At 39.3% G+C, this 18,563-nt stretch overlaps 1 long non-coding RNA gene across 6 annotated transcripts in view; it reads right to left on the bottom strand.

The window, feature by feature from the left end:
• The window catches only part of LOC147344290 (uncharacterized), a 611,360-nt gene that overhangs the window by 578,829 nt on the left and 13,968 nt on the right, over positions 1-18,563 (bottom strand). For all 6 annotated transcript variants that reach the window (XR_015155372.1, XR_015155376.1, XR_015155375.1 and 3 more), the window contains exon 2: positions 7,917-8,040. This is a non-coding gene — a long non-coding RNA (uncharacterized LOC147344290). The remainder of the gene's footprint in view (positions 1-7,916; positions 8,041-18,563) is intronic.

Here is an 18,563-nt window from a genome sequence, read left to right as displayed (position 1 = left end):
GGTTCGATGCAGGATACTGGATGCTTGGGGCTAGTGCACTGGGACGACCCAGAGGGATGGTATGGGGAGGGAGGAGGGAGGAGGGTTCAGGATGGGGAACACATGTATACCTGTGGTGGATTCATTTTGATATTTGGCAAAACTAATACAATTATGTAAAGTTTAAAAATAAAATTAAAACAAAAACAAAAACAAACAAAAAACAAACAAACAAAAAAAAAAGAAATGGAACAGAGCTTCCAAGGTAAACAAGTAATATCCTCTATTAGGTGGTAATGTATCCTCAAACCCAATAAGTGACAAGCACATTCAGTTTAGAAGTTGAGAAAGAGGGGACAAGGGAAAGAGTCTTAGTGAAGTTCAGCCCTAGAGGAAAGAAAGGATGATTCAGCTTGTCATAGATGAGAAGAGGGATGCAGTATACCAAGTTAATGAGTAACATGAGCCAAAAGGCACAATTAGATACCCATAGCTAGACTGGAAAGCTCTTGTGATGAAATAGTCAACAATGAGAAGGAAATACGGGTATTAGTCACCTTGGGGCTGATTTTCAGCATCAGAATAAGAGAAATTCAACTGAAAGTCAGTGAAAGTAATTTGTGGTTGTGGCTAAGGACTTGGCCTTCAGTACCAGCTCTCCCCAGCTCACCCTCCTCCTCACGCTTTCCATCCATTTAGACAAGGCTGATAGACACAGCCTGAACTTGCCTTTAGGAGAATGTCAAGGCAGCTCATTTACTCTTGGCCCTTCCACCAAGCCCACCAGCTTTGCAGCGGCCTTACACCACTGGGGGTGCCCTCAGGGCACTGCCTGCATCCCAGCGCTGTCCTGAATGCTTCCACTTGGCCTCAAACTCACCTTCCTAAGGCTCTTGTTGGCTAACTGGATAAAATTACTGAGCATTAATGGTTAGCAATGAATTAAAAAATGAGCACTAGACCTTCCACACATTTAGACATTAGATGTCAGGTTTGATTCTGGTCATTGGAAGTAGTTTCTTTGCACAAATCCAAAGAGGCGATCCTAATAGTGAGAAATGCCAGGCAGGGCAGGAGAAATAAGAGAATGTACTGACTTGTTTACCTGCAGGTGATCACAACTGGTAGTCTGCTCATGCTGTCCCTCAGCTGGGAAATCTTTCTCACAGCCTCCTGTGAGAGGCTTGCCTCCCTATTAAAAACACTACTCTCTTTCCAAAGTCAACTGAAATGTCACCACCCCAGAAATGCCTTCCCTACCACCCCCTTTATAAGTGCAATGCCTAATAATAATTGACTGCTTGTTCCTCAGATTATCTTCAAGAAAACATTCTCTTATTATCTTCAATTTACAAATGAGAAAACCGAGGTTTTGTGCAGCCAAGGACATGTTCGCAGTTACAGAACTAGTAAAGTGGTTAGAGACACGGGATCAAAATGCTTAATGCAACCAACTATTCCATTCAAATTGTATTTATTCCTCCTCTGTGCTCCCCTAAGAATGCTGTTTGTATCTTTATTACAGTAACAAATAGCACGGTCTGCTTTGTACTATTATGAAGTGTATACTCCACAGTTAGCCTCAATAAATTATGAACTCCTTGAGTTTAGTGCCATACCGTATTCACCATTTTATCATCCATAGCACCTGATGAGTACCTGATGAGAAGAATATGCTTAATAAATTTTATATGAATGATAGAAAACAAATGAGGAGAAAGTGTGACAAAATGTCCTTAAAGTTATTTTTGTTTGGACTTTTTTCACTTTTACCTGGGGCAGGAGTGTGTGTGTGTGTGTATGTGAATTTGTATGAAGTTCAAGGAAAAATCAGTCTACATTCATGTTGAATGCCTATGCCCATGTCTCTTGTGAATCATGTGGAGGTAGTAATATAGCAGAGATGGGTACAGGAAGCCACTATTATTTTATAGAAGGAATATCTATGGGCTATATCCATAGAAATCCCGGGTAACAAAGCTAATGAAATTTCTAACATGCATCCCTAACAGAATCCCCTGCACATTCATTATTTGGTATAAATTGTATGGTGATACTTTTTTTAAAGCTTTTCCTGCTGGCTTCAGCTTTGAGATAAAAAGCATTTCTTGCCTGGCTCTAGTAGCTCTCAGCAAGCTGTGGGGATTTTAGAGGAATTCTAGCTTCCTTTTCTTCTTCTCGAGTGGTAAGGACTAGTCAGATAACATTTTCATGATGGAAACATGTCCTGATCGAGGATCAAGAGATCAGTGCCCTTCTTTAAAACTCAGTGAAGGAAAATAATCTTGAAAGGATGTCTCAAGCCTTTCCCTGGTCCCCATTGCCAATCCAGACAGACATTCACTTTGTAGGATCAAACCCGGAACAGATATGATTTGGCAGCCTCTGGACTGGATGCTAAGTTTATCTCACAACATCTTCAGCTGGAAAATTATTCTGAATTGTTTTTAAAAAGTGTAGTGCCCCCTCTTCCCCTCAGAGCTCTCTGATTCATCTTTCTTAAAAAGAATAGCAATAGGCTTAGCAATAGATTACAGGTTCTCAGATGAGTTGTGACCACACTTTATTTCTTTTAAGGAGGTAAACAATGCACCAAATGTATGTCACCTTTCAGAGAGGCAAAAAATGAAGGCCAAAATCGATTTTTTTATTACTACTACACTCTGCCTCTGTCCAGTTCAGATCCAGGCATCTTTGATATGTATCATAGGCTAAAAAGCAACAGGGAGATGGTTGAGTACATAGGATCTAATAAGGTCAGACAACTTGGATAAAGTCTTTGCTCTGCAGTGTACTAACTCTGTAACATTCAACAGTTTCCTGACTTGAGTTTACTTTTATAAAATGGGTATACAGGATTTCCCCGGTGGTCGGGAATCTGTCTGCCAAGGCAGAGCACATGGGTTCAATCTGTGGTGTGGGAAGATTCCACATGCCACAGGACAACAAGGCCTGTGCGCCAGGCACCACTACTGAGCCCATGAGCCACAGCTACTGAAGCCCATGCACCCTAGAGCCTATGTTCTGCAGTAAGAGATACCACCTCGCACACCGCAACTAAAGAGTGGCCCTCATTCTCCACAGCTAGAGAAAGTTGTAGACAAAGTAGTCTGTACGTAGCAAATAAAACACAGTGTACCCCAAAAAATAAATAAAATAAAAATTGCAAAAAATAATAAAATGGGTGTACAGTAGTACCTGGCTCATGCTGTGATTGTGGGGATTAAAAGCAATGATAACAATAAAGCACTTAGCCATATAATTGTTATGCAATTTTGAGTTGTCTCATAGTGTTCTTATTATAATAATCAAGGTTTTCCCATTACCATTCAAGATGAAAAGGCAGAATGGACTAGATTCAAGTCCTCATTTTACAATGCAGCAGACGTGTGCACTCAGGCACATTCATTGATATCTCAGTTTCTTATCGTCTCATCTTTAAAACTAGGCTAATCACAGTAACTTTGTTGGATAGTTATAAGCATTAAGTACTAATGCAAGTAAAACACTTAGCTCGGAGTCTGATTTATAATACTGCACTTAATAAATATTATCATTAAAATTTATTAGGAATATGAGTATGACTATTATTGCTGTTGTTATAACCAATTGTATGCTTTTGGAACAAGAACAGACATCTCTGTAGCATCTTTGCTGCTGCTGCTAAGTCGCTTCAGTCGTGTCCGACTCTGTGCGACCCCATAGACAGCAGCCCACCAGGCTCCCCCGTCCCTGGGATTCTCCAGGCAAGAACACTGGAGTGGTTTGCCATTTCCTTCTCCAATGCATGAAAGTGAAAAGTGAAAGTGAAGTCGCTCAGTCGTGCCTGGCTCTTAATGACCCCATGGACTGCAGCCTACCAGGCTCCTCCGTCCATGGGATTTTCCAGGCAAGAGTACTGGAGTGGGGTGCCATTGCCTTCTCCAAGCATCTTTGTCTAGCTTTCCTTAACCACTCAAGTGGTTTTAGCCAATCCCAATGCTGAGTTCCTAAAGCAACAAACCAAGTGGCATTACTCTGCCACTGGGAAAAAGATGCCACTTTGCCAGTAGGGTGGTCAGTCATTTGATTGAAAAGAATATTTTCATGGGCATTCACAACTACATTTCTCAGTCCTGACTTGTTCTCTCTTCTCCCTTCCTCTGTCTCTATCATAGATTGGGTACATAGATATTTATTATTAATAGGAACTTTGATACTAGGTTTAAGTAATCCCTGTTTATCTTTCCTCCAAAGAGCTCGCAGTTTCTCTGAGTCTTGCTGGGAAGGACAGGCCCCCAACTCTGACTATAGCCTGCAGAGGCAGACATCTCTTGTTTGTTACATACCACATAGAATTAGAGAGGAAAGAGACATTTGTACTCATTTGCTCTGTTTGCTCATACTCTGCCCCTCAGCAAGCAAATGTCTTAAAACCCTGACTCCCAATATGCTCACCCACATACAAGCTTCTTTTCTCAAACACTCTCTTTTCCTGGAAACTATGGCAAAATGGTTTTCTGCTTTACCTCCTGCCTCTGACTGTTCCTTCTCAGTCTCTTTTGTGAGCTCCTGTTTTTCATCCTTATGAGAGATCCTTGAAGGTCTACTTTTTTTTCTTTATGAGTGTTATGCTTCTTCCAGGGTTCCTGATCTCCCTAAATAGGTCCATCCATTTCCTTAAGCCAGTAACCTCGGCAGCCTCCTTAAAGTCTTATTCTTCTTACTCAAAAATGACCCCTTCTCCCACCAAGAAACCACTAAATTCTGTTGATTTTACAGTCGTTGTCATTTCTTGACTCTATATACGTTTCTTTTCCCTATTTCTATTATCCTAGTTTGGGTCATAATGTCACTTGAATCACTGCAATAGCTTCTTTATTGATTCTGCTATTGCTGAACTTGCTTCACATCCTTCAAAATCATTCTCCATAGTATAGCTAAGGTGATCTTCCTAGAACATAACTGTGATCGTGACAGAGCAACACTTAAGACCTGCCAATGCTTTCCACACCTCTCTAAACTTGATCTATCTCCAGCCTCCATGTTCCCACAGTTACAGGTGATGTCAAGAACTCAGCATACATCTAGGGTCTCCTATTTCCATACATGCTATTTGCTCACCTTTTAAAATCTCCCTTTCCTCGCTTTTATACACAATTTAAGTAACTTCTCATCCTGCTAGTTTGGGTGCAGAAGTTGCTTCCTCCAGAAGGCTTTTCCCGTACATCTAAGTTTGGATATTATAACTCCATTATGTGCTCAGTGACTTGCCTCACTTCATCTGCTTTGTCACTGTCGATTCACTTTCTGTGTTCTTCACTACATAAATATTCATGACCGACAGCAAAGAGGACCTGTATCATTCATGCTCATATATGTGTCCCCAGCATCGGACTGGGTCCTGCTCAGTAATGAAGGGAACTAGGGAGGGAAGAAGGAGAAATGGCAGAAGAAACCAAAGATGAAGGCAAGGATGCTATAACAACATCTCAGCATAAGACTATCTCCAAGGAAATAACTTACTGATATCTAAGCGACTTTTATGCCTGTAAATTCATTGCTGTTTATTTTATCATGGCCATGTTTTACTTTTTTTCCCTTCTTGTGTTTAATTGCCTACTGAATTCTTTCCTCCAAACAAATAAGTAGATTTGCAGTTGAATAAAGTTGAAATTTCAAGCATACCTGTAAACAACATTAAATACCCTTCTGTTGATAGAAAATAACACAAAACTTTCCCCCTTATATTTTGATTCTTTATTCAATGCAACAGAACTGTCCAAACTCTGAATCATGTGTTCCAATTATCCTGTGCTTGAAACTCAAAAAGCACTAACTTCTGCCTGTTAAATGGTAATTATATCTTATTAGTGTTAAGTATCTTAACTTTGAATCACTGTTTTTTCAGTCCCTAATTATAAAGTTAAGAAAGGAAATAAAATTAGCTAACAAAAAACTGACAACAAAGTGAATTTGAATTCAGGCAGCCTCCAGAAACTGAAAAAAGATCACTGAAAAGATGATCATTGACCCAAGTTAGTAGTTTCAATGAAAAATAGGTTATGGCTGATAATGACAATTCTGATGATGACAATGAATGGTGATGACATTAATGATGAGGATAATTCATATTTTGTAAACTCCTGTAGTATGCCAGGTAGGTTGATAATCCTTTTTACATGAGTCATTTTATCTCTTTATTGTGGTAAGCCCAAAGGAGATATACTATTAGTATTATTATCATTTCTATTTTATGGGTGAGAAAACTGAGGATTAAATTGTTAACTAATTTGCCAAAGATCCTGTAGCTAATTGATGGGTAGACCAGAATTCAAATTCAGGCTATTCAACTCAAAATATCTTCTGTTTAACCTCAGGCCAAGAAAACCTCTCTCAGAGTGAGCTTAATACTGGTGGAGTCTGAATCTGTTAGGTTTGCAGAGTTTAGCAGACAGTAAATTACTTATTTCGTTTTCTGGTATTTTGCTCACTATTAGAATTTATTATAAGACTTCAGCACTGGGTTGGATCTGGGGAAGAAATTACAGTTTCTAGTCACTGTCTTTCTTATTTCAAAAAATTGATACTGGATGCTTGGGGCTGGTGCACTGGGACGACCCAGAGGGATGGTATGGGGAGGGAGGAGGGAGGAGGGTTCAGGATGGGGAACACAGGTATACCTGTGGCAGATTCATTTCGATATTTGGCAAAACTAATACAATATTGTAAAGTTTAAAAATAAAACAAAATTTAAAAAAAATTAGAACTCTGCATTTAAAAATTCAAGAATAATCTTTTCAAAAAGGTATTTTTCAAATACTCTTGATAACACATGATAAACACTGAGACTTTTAAAATATAAATACTTAGAGATAATTTGATTTTACCTACAAATACTTACTTTGTTTCAGTAAAGTCAGAATTTCTCATCAGTTTTCTATAAATTAGAAAACCTCCTTATGCCTCCATATTTTGAATTGTGTAATACAATAATCTTATCAAACTCAGGGTGTTATTATAAATGCAAGCTGATATACTTTAAGTAAAGCATTTAGCACATGCCTAGAACACAGCAGGTGCTCAGTAAAAGCCAACGTTTTATTACTGGAGTTTACAGATTAGAAACTCCTTTTGCAATTGACTCTGTGTGTGTTAGTCATTCAATTGTATCTGACTCTTCTCAACACCATGGACTATAGCCCTCCAGGCTCCTCTGTCCATAGGATTCTCCAGGCAAGAATAAAGAGAGGGTAGCCACTCCCTTCTCCAGGGGATCTTCCAGACCCAGGGATCAAACCTACAACTCCTTCATTGCAGGCAGATTCTTTACCACTTGAGCCACTAGGGGAGTCCATGATTGATTCTACATAGATTCAAACACTCTTTAAGTTGGTTTCAAAGGCAGAGAACAGCTTATTGATAAATTCCTTTTGACGGCTTATCGTATATCTCAACAAACCACATCCTATTTGTTTCCCTAGAAGATTCATAGCTTTAAGCTAAGGGTAACTCTGGCTTTGCTTTTCCAGTTTCTAATTAACTATAAAGGTCTACTTTTCCTGTCACCTGCCTTGCTTATTCACCCACATGGCAGAGAACAGAAAGCTACAAGTAGATAAGTTTCTACAGCAGCAGCGTGAATTCCATGACAATTTTTTAAATTAGGTTTCTCAGTCATTCTTTTTTTTTTTAATGACTTTTCTGCCATAGGGTGCACGTCTATTTTCTATGCTTAATGTGTATAGGACAAATGCACACACACATATACATAAGCATAGCTTTTGCAATTTGGGATGCTCTGTGGGAGCGAGTTTCAACTGTTTTCATCAGAAATTTTAATCTATGACTCTGGACATTGCTAATTGAAGCTTGGCTTCCTTATCACACCATCTCTACATAGATTTGGGATGGTTCCAAAGTTAGAAGCTCTGGTAGAGGTAGTAACACTCACCAACCTTCTTCCTCCAGTTAGCATGTTCTGTAACTAGTTCTGGATGGCATGCTGAAAGAGTGGTGATGTGACACTATCAGGGTGACCCAGTGGAAGTTCATGCTCAAGCCTTCCCAGTCTCATTCTACCTGCAACATTGACAGACAAGGTCATGAGTCCCGGATGGTGCCACTCTTAGATGGAATGTTTAATCCAACTGAACACTTGAGTCACCACAAGGAGAGCTGCTCGCTACTACCATGGACTCAGTGAGAAAGAGTTATATAGAAATAAACCTTTGATTAGTTTATCAGGTTATTTGGTGGATTTTGTTACTTTAACATTACCTCTCTTCTCCTAACTAAAATGAAGAATATCAGCCTTCTAGCTTACAAATCCTAGAGCAAGAGAATATTTTCCCCAATAGCTTCAGCAACATCTCGGATAGTCCTGTTTGAGTCAAATGACCACTCCTGAACCATCACTGTGCCCACTGTAATTGACTGATTTAACTGGCTAGTCCTCTCCTGTGTAACGACCTACAACCTAGATGGAGATGAAAGAGTAGCATACACAACATCATCACCTGGATTGAAAGTGACTACTATGGAATGATGGAAGAATGGCTCTCCAAAGTACACTGTATTTATACAGCAGGGTGTTGATAGCTTCTGAGACCCATCTCTTGCTGACAGGTAGTCATCTTGCTATATAATAAGTGTTGTTGAGAAAGTCATACATTTGCTTCTCTCAAGTGCTTAAATGACAAACAGTTTGGGCTTTTTACTTTTGTTCTCATCAAACACTTTACTGACAAAGTGAACCCACATGGTTGGGAGTTAAGAAATCTGAGAAAACCTAAGTTAGATCTACTAATATATTTCCTTCTAGCAGCTCTACGCAATGTCTCACCTCCTATTCAATTCAACAAACCCACATAGCGACTTTGCTAACTAAAATATATAGTGCTCAGTGATGGGGAAGCATCACTACAAACAAAGCTAGTGGAGGTTATGGAATTCTAGTTGAGCTATCTCAAATCCTGAAAGACAATGCTGTGAAAGTGCTACGTTCAATATGCCAGCAAATTTGGAAAACTCAGCAGTGGCCATAGGATTGGCAAAGGTCAGTTTTCATTCCAATCTCAAAGAAAGGCAATGCCAAAGAATATTCAAACTACCACACAATTGCACTCATCTCACACGCTAGTAAAGTAATGCTCAAAATTCTCCAAGCCAGGCTTCAGCAATATATGAACCGTGAACTTCCAGAGGTTCAAGCTGGTTTTAGAAAAGGCAGAGGAACCAGAGATCAAATTGCCAACATCCGCCGGATCATGGAAAAAGCAAAGGAGTTCCCCCAAAAATATCTATTTCTGCTTTATTAACTATGTCAAAGCCTTTGACTATGTGGATCACAAAAAAACTGTGAAAAATTCTGAAAGAGATGAGAATACCAGACCACCTGACCTGCCTCTTGAGAAACCTGTATGCAGGTCAGGAAGCAACAGTTAGAACTGGACATGGAACAAGAGACTTGTTCCAAATAGAAAAAGGAGTATGTCAAAGCTGTATTGTCACCCTGCTTATTTAACTTATATGCAGAGTACATCATGAGAAATGCTGGGCTAAAAGAAGCATAAGCTGGAATCAAGATTGCCTGGAGAAATATCAATAACCTCAGATATGCAGATGACACCACCCTTATGGCAGAAAGTGAAGAAGAACTAAAGAGCCTCTTGATGAAAGTGAAAGAGGACAGTGAAAAAGTCGGCTTAAAGCTCAACATTCAGAAAACGAAAATCATGGCATCTGGTCCCATCACTTCATGGCAAATAGATGGAGAAACAGTGGAAACAGTAGCTGACTTTATTTTCTTGGGCTCCAAAATCACTGCAGATGGTGATTGCAGCCATGAAATTAAAAGATGCTTACTTCTTGGAAGGAAAGTTATGACCAACCTAGATAGCATATTAAAAAGCAGAGACATTACTTTGTCAACAAAGGTCCATCTAGTCAAGGCTATGGTTTTTCCAGTAGTCATGTATGGATGTGAGAGTTGGACTATAAAGAAAGCTGAGTGGTCAAGAATTGATGCTTTTGAACTGTGGTGTTGGAGAAGACTCTTGAGAGTCCCTTGGACTGCAAGGAGGTTCAACCAGTCCATCCTAAAGGAGGTCAGTCCTGGGTGTTCATTGGAAGGACTGATGTTGAAGCTGAAATTCTAGTACTTTGGCCACCTGATGTGAAGAGCTGACTCATTTGAAAAGACCCTGTTGCTAGGAAAGATTGAGGGCAGGAGGAGAAGGGGATGACAGAGGAAGAGATGGTTGGATGGCATCACCAACTCAATGGACATGAGTTTGGGTAAACTCTGGGAGTTGGTGATGGACAGGAAGGCCTGGTGTGCTGTGGTTCATGGGGTCGCAACAAGTCGGACATGACTGAGTGACTGAACTGAACTGAACTTATGGGGAGGTTACAAGCTAGTGGGACAGTCTGTTCAGTTAGACTAAGTGGGATCTGGAACAAGGTGTACATGTAATTTTCAAAAGAAGGAAAAACTGAAAGGAAAAAAACAGCAGTCAGAATAGACCTTGACTGATTATGAGGATGCCTATTATTAGAAGATGAATGAAATGGCATTCCAACCTCAGAGACCAGTGTGAAGAAAGAAGTGAAAATTTTTGTGGTTGCTGGAATGGTAACATAACAGTTTGGGAGTCTGCAAGTATGGTCCTAGAAGGAAACAAAAAACAGGCAAAATTCACCCAAGTAAAATTAAGATTGAGTTAACTCTATTTAACAAGACTTTTGAGAGTCCCTTGGACAGCAAGGAGAAACCAGTCAATCCTAAAAGAAATCAACTCTGACTATTTATTGGAAGAATTGATGTTCAAGCTGAAGCTCCAATACTGTGGCCACCTTATGCAAAGAGCCAACGTATTGGAAAAGATGCTGATGCTGGGAAAGACTGAAGGCAGGTGGAGAAAGGGATGACAGAGGATGAGATGGTTGGATAGTACCACCAATTCAATGGACATGAGTTTGAGCATTTGTGAAGGTCAGAGAAACGTGGTGTGCTGTATTCCATGGGGGCGCAAAGAGTTGGGCATGACTGAGTGACTGAACAACAACAGCCATGATTCATGAATTGGATAGGATCCAACCCAGCAAACAGAAAAGGGGATGGAAGCGGTGACTCAGGTGGGTTACCTCATTACTGCTAACCAGGAAATTCCAGACTGACTGGGTTAACACTGTATTCTTGGTAGAAGGTGAAGTTTGCACTTATGTTAGGTATTAAGTATTGGTTTGCTAATATGGGGCTCAGCACAAGTGACTTAATTCAGGGCCTATAGTTTCTTTCAACAGGCTAAAAGTATAATTAAAGAGAGTCTAATGGGGATTTTGCAAGCCATTTGGAAGGGTTACATGAAATTATAGAACATGCCATGACAGAAATAGTAGGAAGTAATTAAAACAGGAAGAGGCAAGGGGGAAAAAAACCTGATAGGAATTTTGGCCTTTGGAAGAGAAATAACCCCATTGCCAATGTAGCCTAACAGAGACAGACAGTTCATGGAACAATGACCCTAGCCTCCAGTACTCTGATATTTCTTTGCTGGCCAAACCCATTTGGAAGCTCAGCTGGGGTCACCTGTATAGCTCAGAATCCTGAGTCCTGTGTATGCCCAGCAGTGGGATTGCTGGGTCATAAGGCAGTTCCATTTCCAGTTTTTTAAGGAATCTCCACACTGTTCTCCATAGTGGCTATACTAGTTTGTATTCCCACCAACAGTGTAAGAAGGTTCCCTTTTCTCCACACCCTCTCCAGCATTTATTGCTTGTAGACTTTTGGATCACAGCCATTCTGACTGGCATGAAATGGTACCTCACTGTGGTTTTGATTTGCATTTCTCTGATAATGAGTGATGTTGAGCATCTTTTCATGTGTTTGTTACCCATCTGTATATCTTCTTTGGAGAAATGTCTGTTTAGTTCTTTGGCCCAGTTTTTTATTGGGTCATTTATTTTTCTGGAATTGAGCTGTAGGAGTTGCTTGTATATTTTTGAGATTAGTTGTTTGTCAGTTGCTTCATTTGCTATTATTTTCTCCCATTCTGAAGGCTGTCTTTTCACCTTGCTTATAGTTTCCTTTGTTGTGCAGAAGCTTTTAAATTTAATTAGGTCCCATTTGTTTATTTTTGCTTTTATTTCCAATATTCTGGGAGGTGGGTCATAGAGGATCCTGCTGTGATGTATGTTGGAGAGTGTTTTGCCTATGTTCTCTAGGCCACTGCTGGGCATACACACTGAGGAAACCAGAATTGAAAGAGACACGTGTAACGTAATGTTCATCGCAGCACTGTTTATAATAGCCAGGACATGGAAGCAACCTAGTTGTCCATCAGCAGATGAATGGATAAGAAAGCTGTGGTACATACACACAATGGAGTATTACTCAGCCATTAAAAAGAATACATTTGAATCAGTTCTAATGAGGTGGATGAAACTGGAGCCTATTATACAGAGTGAAGTAAGCCAGAAAGAAAAACACCAGTACAGTACACTAATGCATATATATGAAATTTAGAAAGATGGTAACCATAACCTTGTATGTGAGACAGCAAAAGAGACACAGATGTATAGAACAGTCTTTTGGACTCTGTGCAAGAGGGAGAGGGTGGGATTATTTGGGAGAATGGCATTGAAACATGTATAATATCATATAAGAAACGAATCGCCAGTCCCGGTTTGATGCAAGATACAGGATGCTTGGGGCTGGTGCACTGGGATGACCCAGAGGGATGGTACAGGGAGGGAGGAAGGAGAGGGGTTCAGGATGGGGAACATGTGTACACCCGTGGTGGATTCATGTTGATGTATGGCAAAACCAATACAATATTGTAAAGTAATTAACCTCCAATTAAAATAAATAAATTTTTAAAAGTAAATAAATAAAATTCCTATTGAATTACAAAAAAGAAAAAAAGAATCCTGGGTCCTGAAGTGGGATGGAATGATGGAGATGTGCAGGAATGAGAATGAATTGCAACACACATAAAGACAGGAGTAGAGTAAGAGATGAGCCTGAAAAGGTAGTTGGCAACAAGAAAATGATAGGGAGCAACCTAACTATTATGAAAAGGAGGCATTCTAGATTTTAGTAATTCTGTAAAAGTACAAGACATATATTACACACAGTATTTCTGAAAAGCTCTCTTATATGACTATTATCTCAAATATTACCAGTTGGTAGCTCAGCTGATAAAGAATCCACCTGCAATGCAGGAGACCCTGGTTTGGTTCCTGGGTCAGGAAGATTCCCTGGAAAAGGGATAGGCTACCCACTCTAGTATTCACGGGCTTCCCTGGTGGCTCAGCTGGTAAAGAATCTGCCTGCAATGCGGGAGACCTGGGTTTGATCTCTGGGTTGGGAAGAGCCCCTGGAGGAGGGCATGGCAACCCACTCCAGTATTCTTGCCTGGAGAATCCCCATGGACAGAAGAGCCTAGTGGGCTACAATCCATGGGGTTGCAAAGAGTAGGACATGACTGAGAGACTAAACACAGCACAGCACACATTAAAAACAGACTCAAAAGTTAGATAATAACTCAAATTAATTTGGTGTTTATAAGAAAGCATTTCTTAGGTTTTTTAATACATTAATGTACACTGTGAATGTGAAAAAGCAAAATATAATAATCCAGTATTTCCAAAATATATTTAGCCATAAAAATTTTTAAATAAAACAGAGTTCAGTAGAGCCAACTGAAGAATTACAACTTGGTACAACCTCACTTTTTCTGTTTTATGATATATTTTATACTCAAGGTCCAGTACTTTGGCCACCTTATGCAAAGAGCTGACTGGAAAAGACCCTGATGCTGGGAAAGATTGAGGGCAGGAGAAGGGGGTGACAGAGAATGAGATGTTGGATGGCATCACCAAATGAACGAATATGAGTTTCAACAAACTCTGGAAGATAGTGAAGGACAGGAAAGCCTGGCATGCTACAGTCCAGGGGGTCAAAAGAGTCAGATACAACTTATCATCTGTGTTTTTAACAATCTGTATTTTTAGTTACTTGAGAATAGGCAGGTGTCTTCTAAAACTATGTTGATCCTAAGTACTTTGCCTATCACTAAGGGGTTGGAGATGGTGAATAGAGAAGAGATCTCTATCTGAAAATGATTAAAGATGCACAGCAGAGAATTGAGACATGCAAGTAACCTGTAGTCTACATGGGAGAGTTATGGAAGAACAGAGGTCAGTGAGGTGTGCACGTGTTAAGTCACTTCAGTCATGGTCAGGGAGGTACATTGGTAATTTTGAAAAGTGTAAACCACAAGGAGGAGTAAATTTGGGAACTGAAGTTATATAGACCTTAAAATGGTATGGTAGCCACAGGGAGGAAATGTGGCCAGTTTGCAAAGCTGTAAGCAGTTCAATGGGACAAAGAACAGAAACATCCATGAGGAAGAATGAAATTCGTCCCCCCAAAAGGATGCTTGTTTTTTGGTCCCAGGCTCCTCCCACATGTTCATTTGTCTTTTATTCTAAATGTGTATAAGTTGGGTGTTGTGTTTAGGATCCATTTCCTGAAAAACCATTTTAATTAGTGGAGATTCAGTAATCATGTTCCACTAATTGAAGGACGATGGAATAATTTAACAATGAATCACTCAATGATTCAATGAAAAAAAAAAATATGAAGTACGTACTGTTAACACAGAATCAAGTTGTCTAATCCCTTCCCCCATATTCTGCAAATGAAAAGAGTAAAATTGAGCCTGCTGAATGCCAGAAAAGTTTCCGAATAAATGAACCAGGAAGGCAGAGAGAAGAGACACTTTTTTGGAATATATATGGTTAGAACAGGGCTTATAAATCTCATCAGTCTATGCACCATGTGCAATGAACAGACACTGTACATATAGTCTGTCAATGTCTTTGTCCTCTCACCACTAAGCCTATTTCAGTCCCAGGTCAGGGATCCTTCTGTGGCCAATCAACAGCTTATCTGAAGGAGTCAGAGGGTTCTAGAACTGCCATTCCAAGGGCAAAGGGAGGGTGCATTTGGATTATAGCAAAGAGTAACTGTGAAGAAAGCTGAGTGCCGAAGAACTGATGCTTTTGAACTGTGGTGTTGGAGAAGACTCTTGAGAGTCCCTTGGACTGCGAGGAGATCCAACCAGTCCATCCTAAAGGAAATCAGTCCTGAATATTCATTGGAAGGACTGATGCTGAAGCTGAAACTCCAGTACTTTGGCCACCTCATGAGAAGAGTTGATTCACTGGAAAAGACTCTGATGCTGGGAGAGATTGGGGGCAAGAGGAGAAGGGGACGGCAGAGGATGAGATGGCTGGATAGCATCACTGACTCGATGGACGTGAGTCTGAGTGAACTCCGGGAGTTGGTGATGGACAGGGAGGCCTGGTGTGTTGCAATTCATGGGGCCGCAAAGAGTCGGACACGACTGAGCAACTGAACTGAACTGAACCTCGGGTTTGAAGGAGCTTTCTGTAATTTTCAGGGGGTAGGGGGAATGGGGAGGATATTGTATTGCCTGGAGCTTGCAAGTGTAAAAAATCATGCCATTTTTTAGAATTAGTTAGAACCTCACCTCTGGTGAACTGTGGATAAGAGTACTTTACACTGTTAATGTACAGGCGGTTTTTTTAGACACAGCATTGACCTTAAGACGACTGAAAATTTGGAGTAAAAGCCTTGATGCAGTCCATAAAATTGGATTCAAATGAAAAGTCTAATGTAGGGCTACTTGAAAATTACACAAAAAACCTGTCCATCCTTGAATTCATGGAAATTGAAGCAGGGGGCACACACTGGACTCAACAAGCACGAGGGATATTAGGGGGTAGAGGGTGAAAAAGAGAGTGTTTTGCTTTCATTATATTGTTTTTCTCCTTACTAGAGGATAGAAAGTGGATGGTTTGATGTCTGATATAATGCAGGGTATTTCCTCAGTTCAGAGATGATCATTTGCTCTCTTTCAAATACGAACATCTTAAAAATTCTGGGTGAAATCTTATATTTTCTATAAGCTATGAGAGGTCACAGAATTCTGGCAGTCATTGACTGGGCATGTACAGACTTGGGTAAAATTCCTTATGATGTAACTAGACCTCTTGACGTGTCAGTCAAGAAGCTATTTAAGGATCATGTGAAGATGGAGTATATTGTTGGCTTTCAACAAATGGATATCGTCTAAAAACCTTGCACTATCCCTTTCTAATAATGTACCAGCACCAGAATTTAATGATTAGATATTAGCAACAAAGAAAAAATGTGGAAGACAATAATGGAGCACTGTTAATTAACACATTTAATGGCACAAAGAAGATATTGTAAAAAAAAAATGGATATTGATGAATCTGAGTCAAAGAGTGATTCCTCAAGACTGAAATAAAGCTGAAAAAAAGTGGACACATTACACAGTGAGCTAATTTTGCTATTGTTATTTGAAAGGTTTCAGGAAAAACTTGCTATCTAGAGAAGAAATGTGTCTAAAGTGTACAGTGTTTAATGCTTTTGATGAAAAAAAACGGAAAATTCAGCTTTTTAAGGCTATTTCACTAGTAATTTTAATTGAATTGCTATTTCACTGTAGATTTGTTGAAAAACAATTTTGTGTTGAGTAATTTCCTCAATGAATAGGTCAGCCATCTATTATTTGTTGCGTGTCTCTTAGGGTAGCTTGATCTGAATAATTAAGTCTTTGCATGATAGGAAAACAAAAACTTGTAAATCTATAGCTGACCCATGGGAACACTAATTTAAAATGTATTACATCCCAGCCTTAGTTAAGTGTTTACATGGATCTTAATTTCACTTTTCATTGATGACTGCATCATTACCCATATAAATTATTATATATCCATGGGGAAATTGCTACTCTTTTCCAGCCCTCAGTTTCCTCATCTGTACAATAAGCAGGGAAAGAGTTAACTGGGCAATTTTAAGTCATTTTATTCTTTGGATACTTATGCTCTCCTTGTATTAAAATCATTAACATTTTAGGCTGAGATAGGGTTATTGATAAGATCAGTGATTGACAGAGTGTGTTTATAGGTGCAGTGGAAAGGACATCAGAGAGCTTGATTTTTGTGAACTTGGTCAGTTCACCAATTCTGGGCCAAAGTTTCCTCATCATTAGGAGAAACTGTACAAAGGTTCATGAAGCTCTGAGCTACTATGTGTTTTTTTTTTAAACTTAAGTATAAGCACCCAAAGGGTGGTGGAAAATTGGGAGATAGACCCTCAGGAATTTTGTCTCATTCTAGCGGAAAATAATTCTCAAGTCAAATCTCAACTTATTTTTTAAGCAAACTTCAATTGTGAGATACACAGAAAGAGTGAAATTCCTTCCTGCAATTGGTATTCTCTGCTGTTCCTCAATAGCTGTCCTAATAGACCTCTCCTACTGTCTGCATCAGTGAACTCATCTATTAGTAAATATATATCAAGTGCCTATTTTATGCAAGGCATAGTTTTAGGAGTTGGCTTTCCTAGCCTAGAGAAACACAATCTGATCAATTTATTCAAAATAAGATCAGGGACTCCTAGGAATCCTTGCAGGTTACTCTCTATAGGGAAACAATTAGAAACACAGATGACCCTTCTGGTAGTCTGAACTCTGTTCCTTCCTGATTAACAATCTAATCAACAATATTAGTTTAGTACTTAGTGTAGAGTTATGTACAGGTGCAAGTATTTGTAAAGGTAATAATAAACTGGATCAGTTTTTGCCTCTTCAAGAGTGATCATATATTTGTGTTTTTCAGTTCTTGTGGGGCCATTTGGGGGCATTAAAGTGTTATTAAATTCCCAGGATATTTAAAGCCAACAAACAAAATGATTTTTTTTTAAATACAGCACCCAAACTTTCTATTGTTTTCAGATCAAAGAGATATTTAGAAACTTTCAACTGGTTGTCATTTTGGCACTTTTAATTTCTTTTCCAACCCTATAAATATTCTAAGTTATATAACCCCATAAATACTGATATTTCTACTTTTACTTTTGAGCTTAATCACTTAGTATTCATGTGGCACATAGGATTTGTAAATCAATTCATAATAATTAATTTGTTAAAAAAAAACACAGATGGGTATTTTGGTATTCAAATTATATTGAACCCTGGTATTTCCTTTAAATATGTATAAATATATATACCTATAACTCCTAATATTTCCCAAATGTTTTCTAATTATGAAAACTGCAATTTTTTTTTCAAACTGACTTTCCACTTCTGTATTCCAAAACTATATCATTCTGGTATTCCAATTTTGGTGTATTTTGGCAAATAAAATATAATTTTGTTGTTGTTCACTCAGTCATGTCCATCTCTTTATGACCCCATGGACTGCAGCATACCAGTCTTCTCTGTCCTTCACTATCTCCCAGAGCTTGCTCAAACTCATGTCTATTGAATTGATGATGCTATCCAACCATCTCATCCTCTGTCTCCCTCTTCTCCTCTTGCCTTCAATTCTTCCCAGCATCAGGGTTTTTTCCAATAAGTCCGTTCTTTGTATCAGGTGGCCAAAGTATTAGAGTTTCAGCTTCAGGATCAGTCCTTCCAATGACTATTCAGGACTGATTTCCTTTAGGATTGACTGGCTTGATCTTCTTGCTATCCAAGGGA

Source organism: Bos grunniens, chromosome 26 (genome assembly GCF_055505025.1).
Source record: "Bos grunniens cultivar Pamir isolate PY7600 chromosome 26, Bosgru_T2T1.0, whole genome shotgun sequence".
Taxonomy (NCBI): domain Eukaryota; kingdom Metazoa; phylum Chordata; class Mammalia; order Artiodactyla; family Bovidae; genus Bos; species Bos grunniens.
Note: the sequence above shows the minus strand (reverse complement) of the source record. Positions and strands in the feature narration are given on the sequence as shown.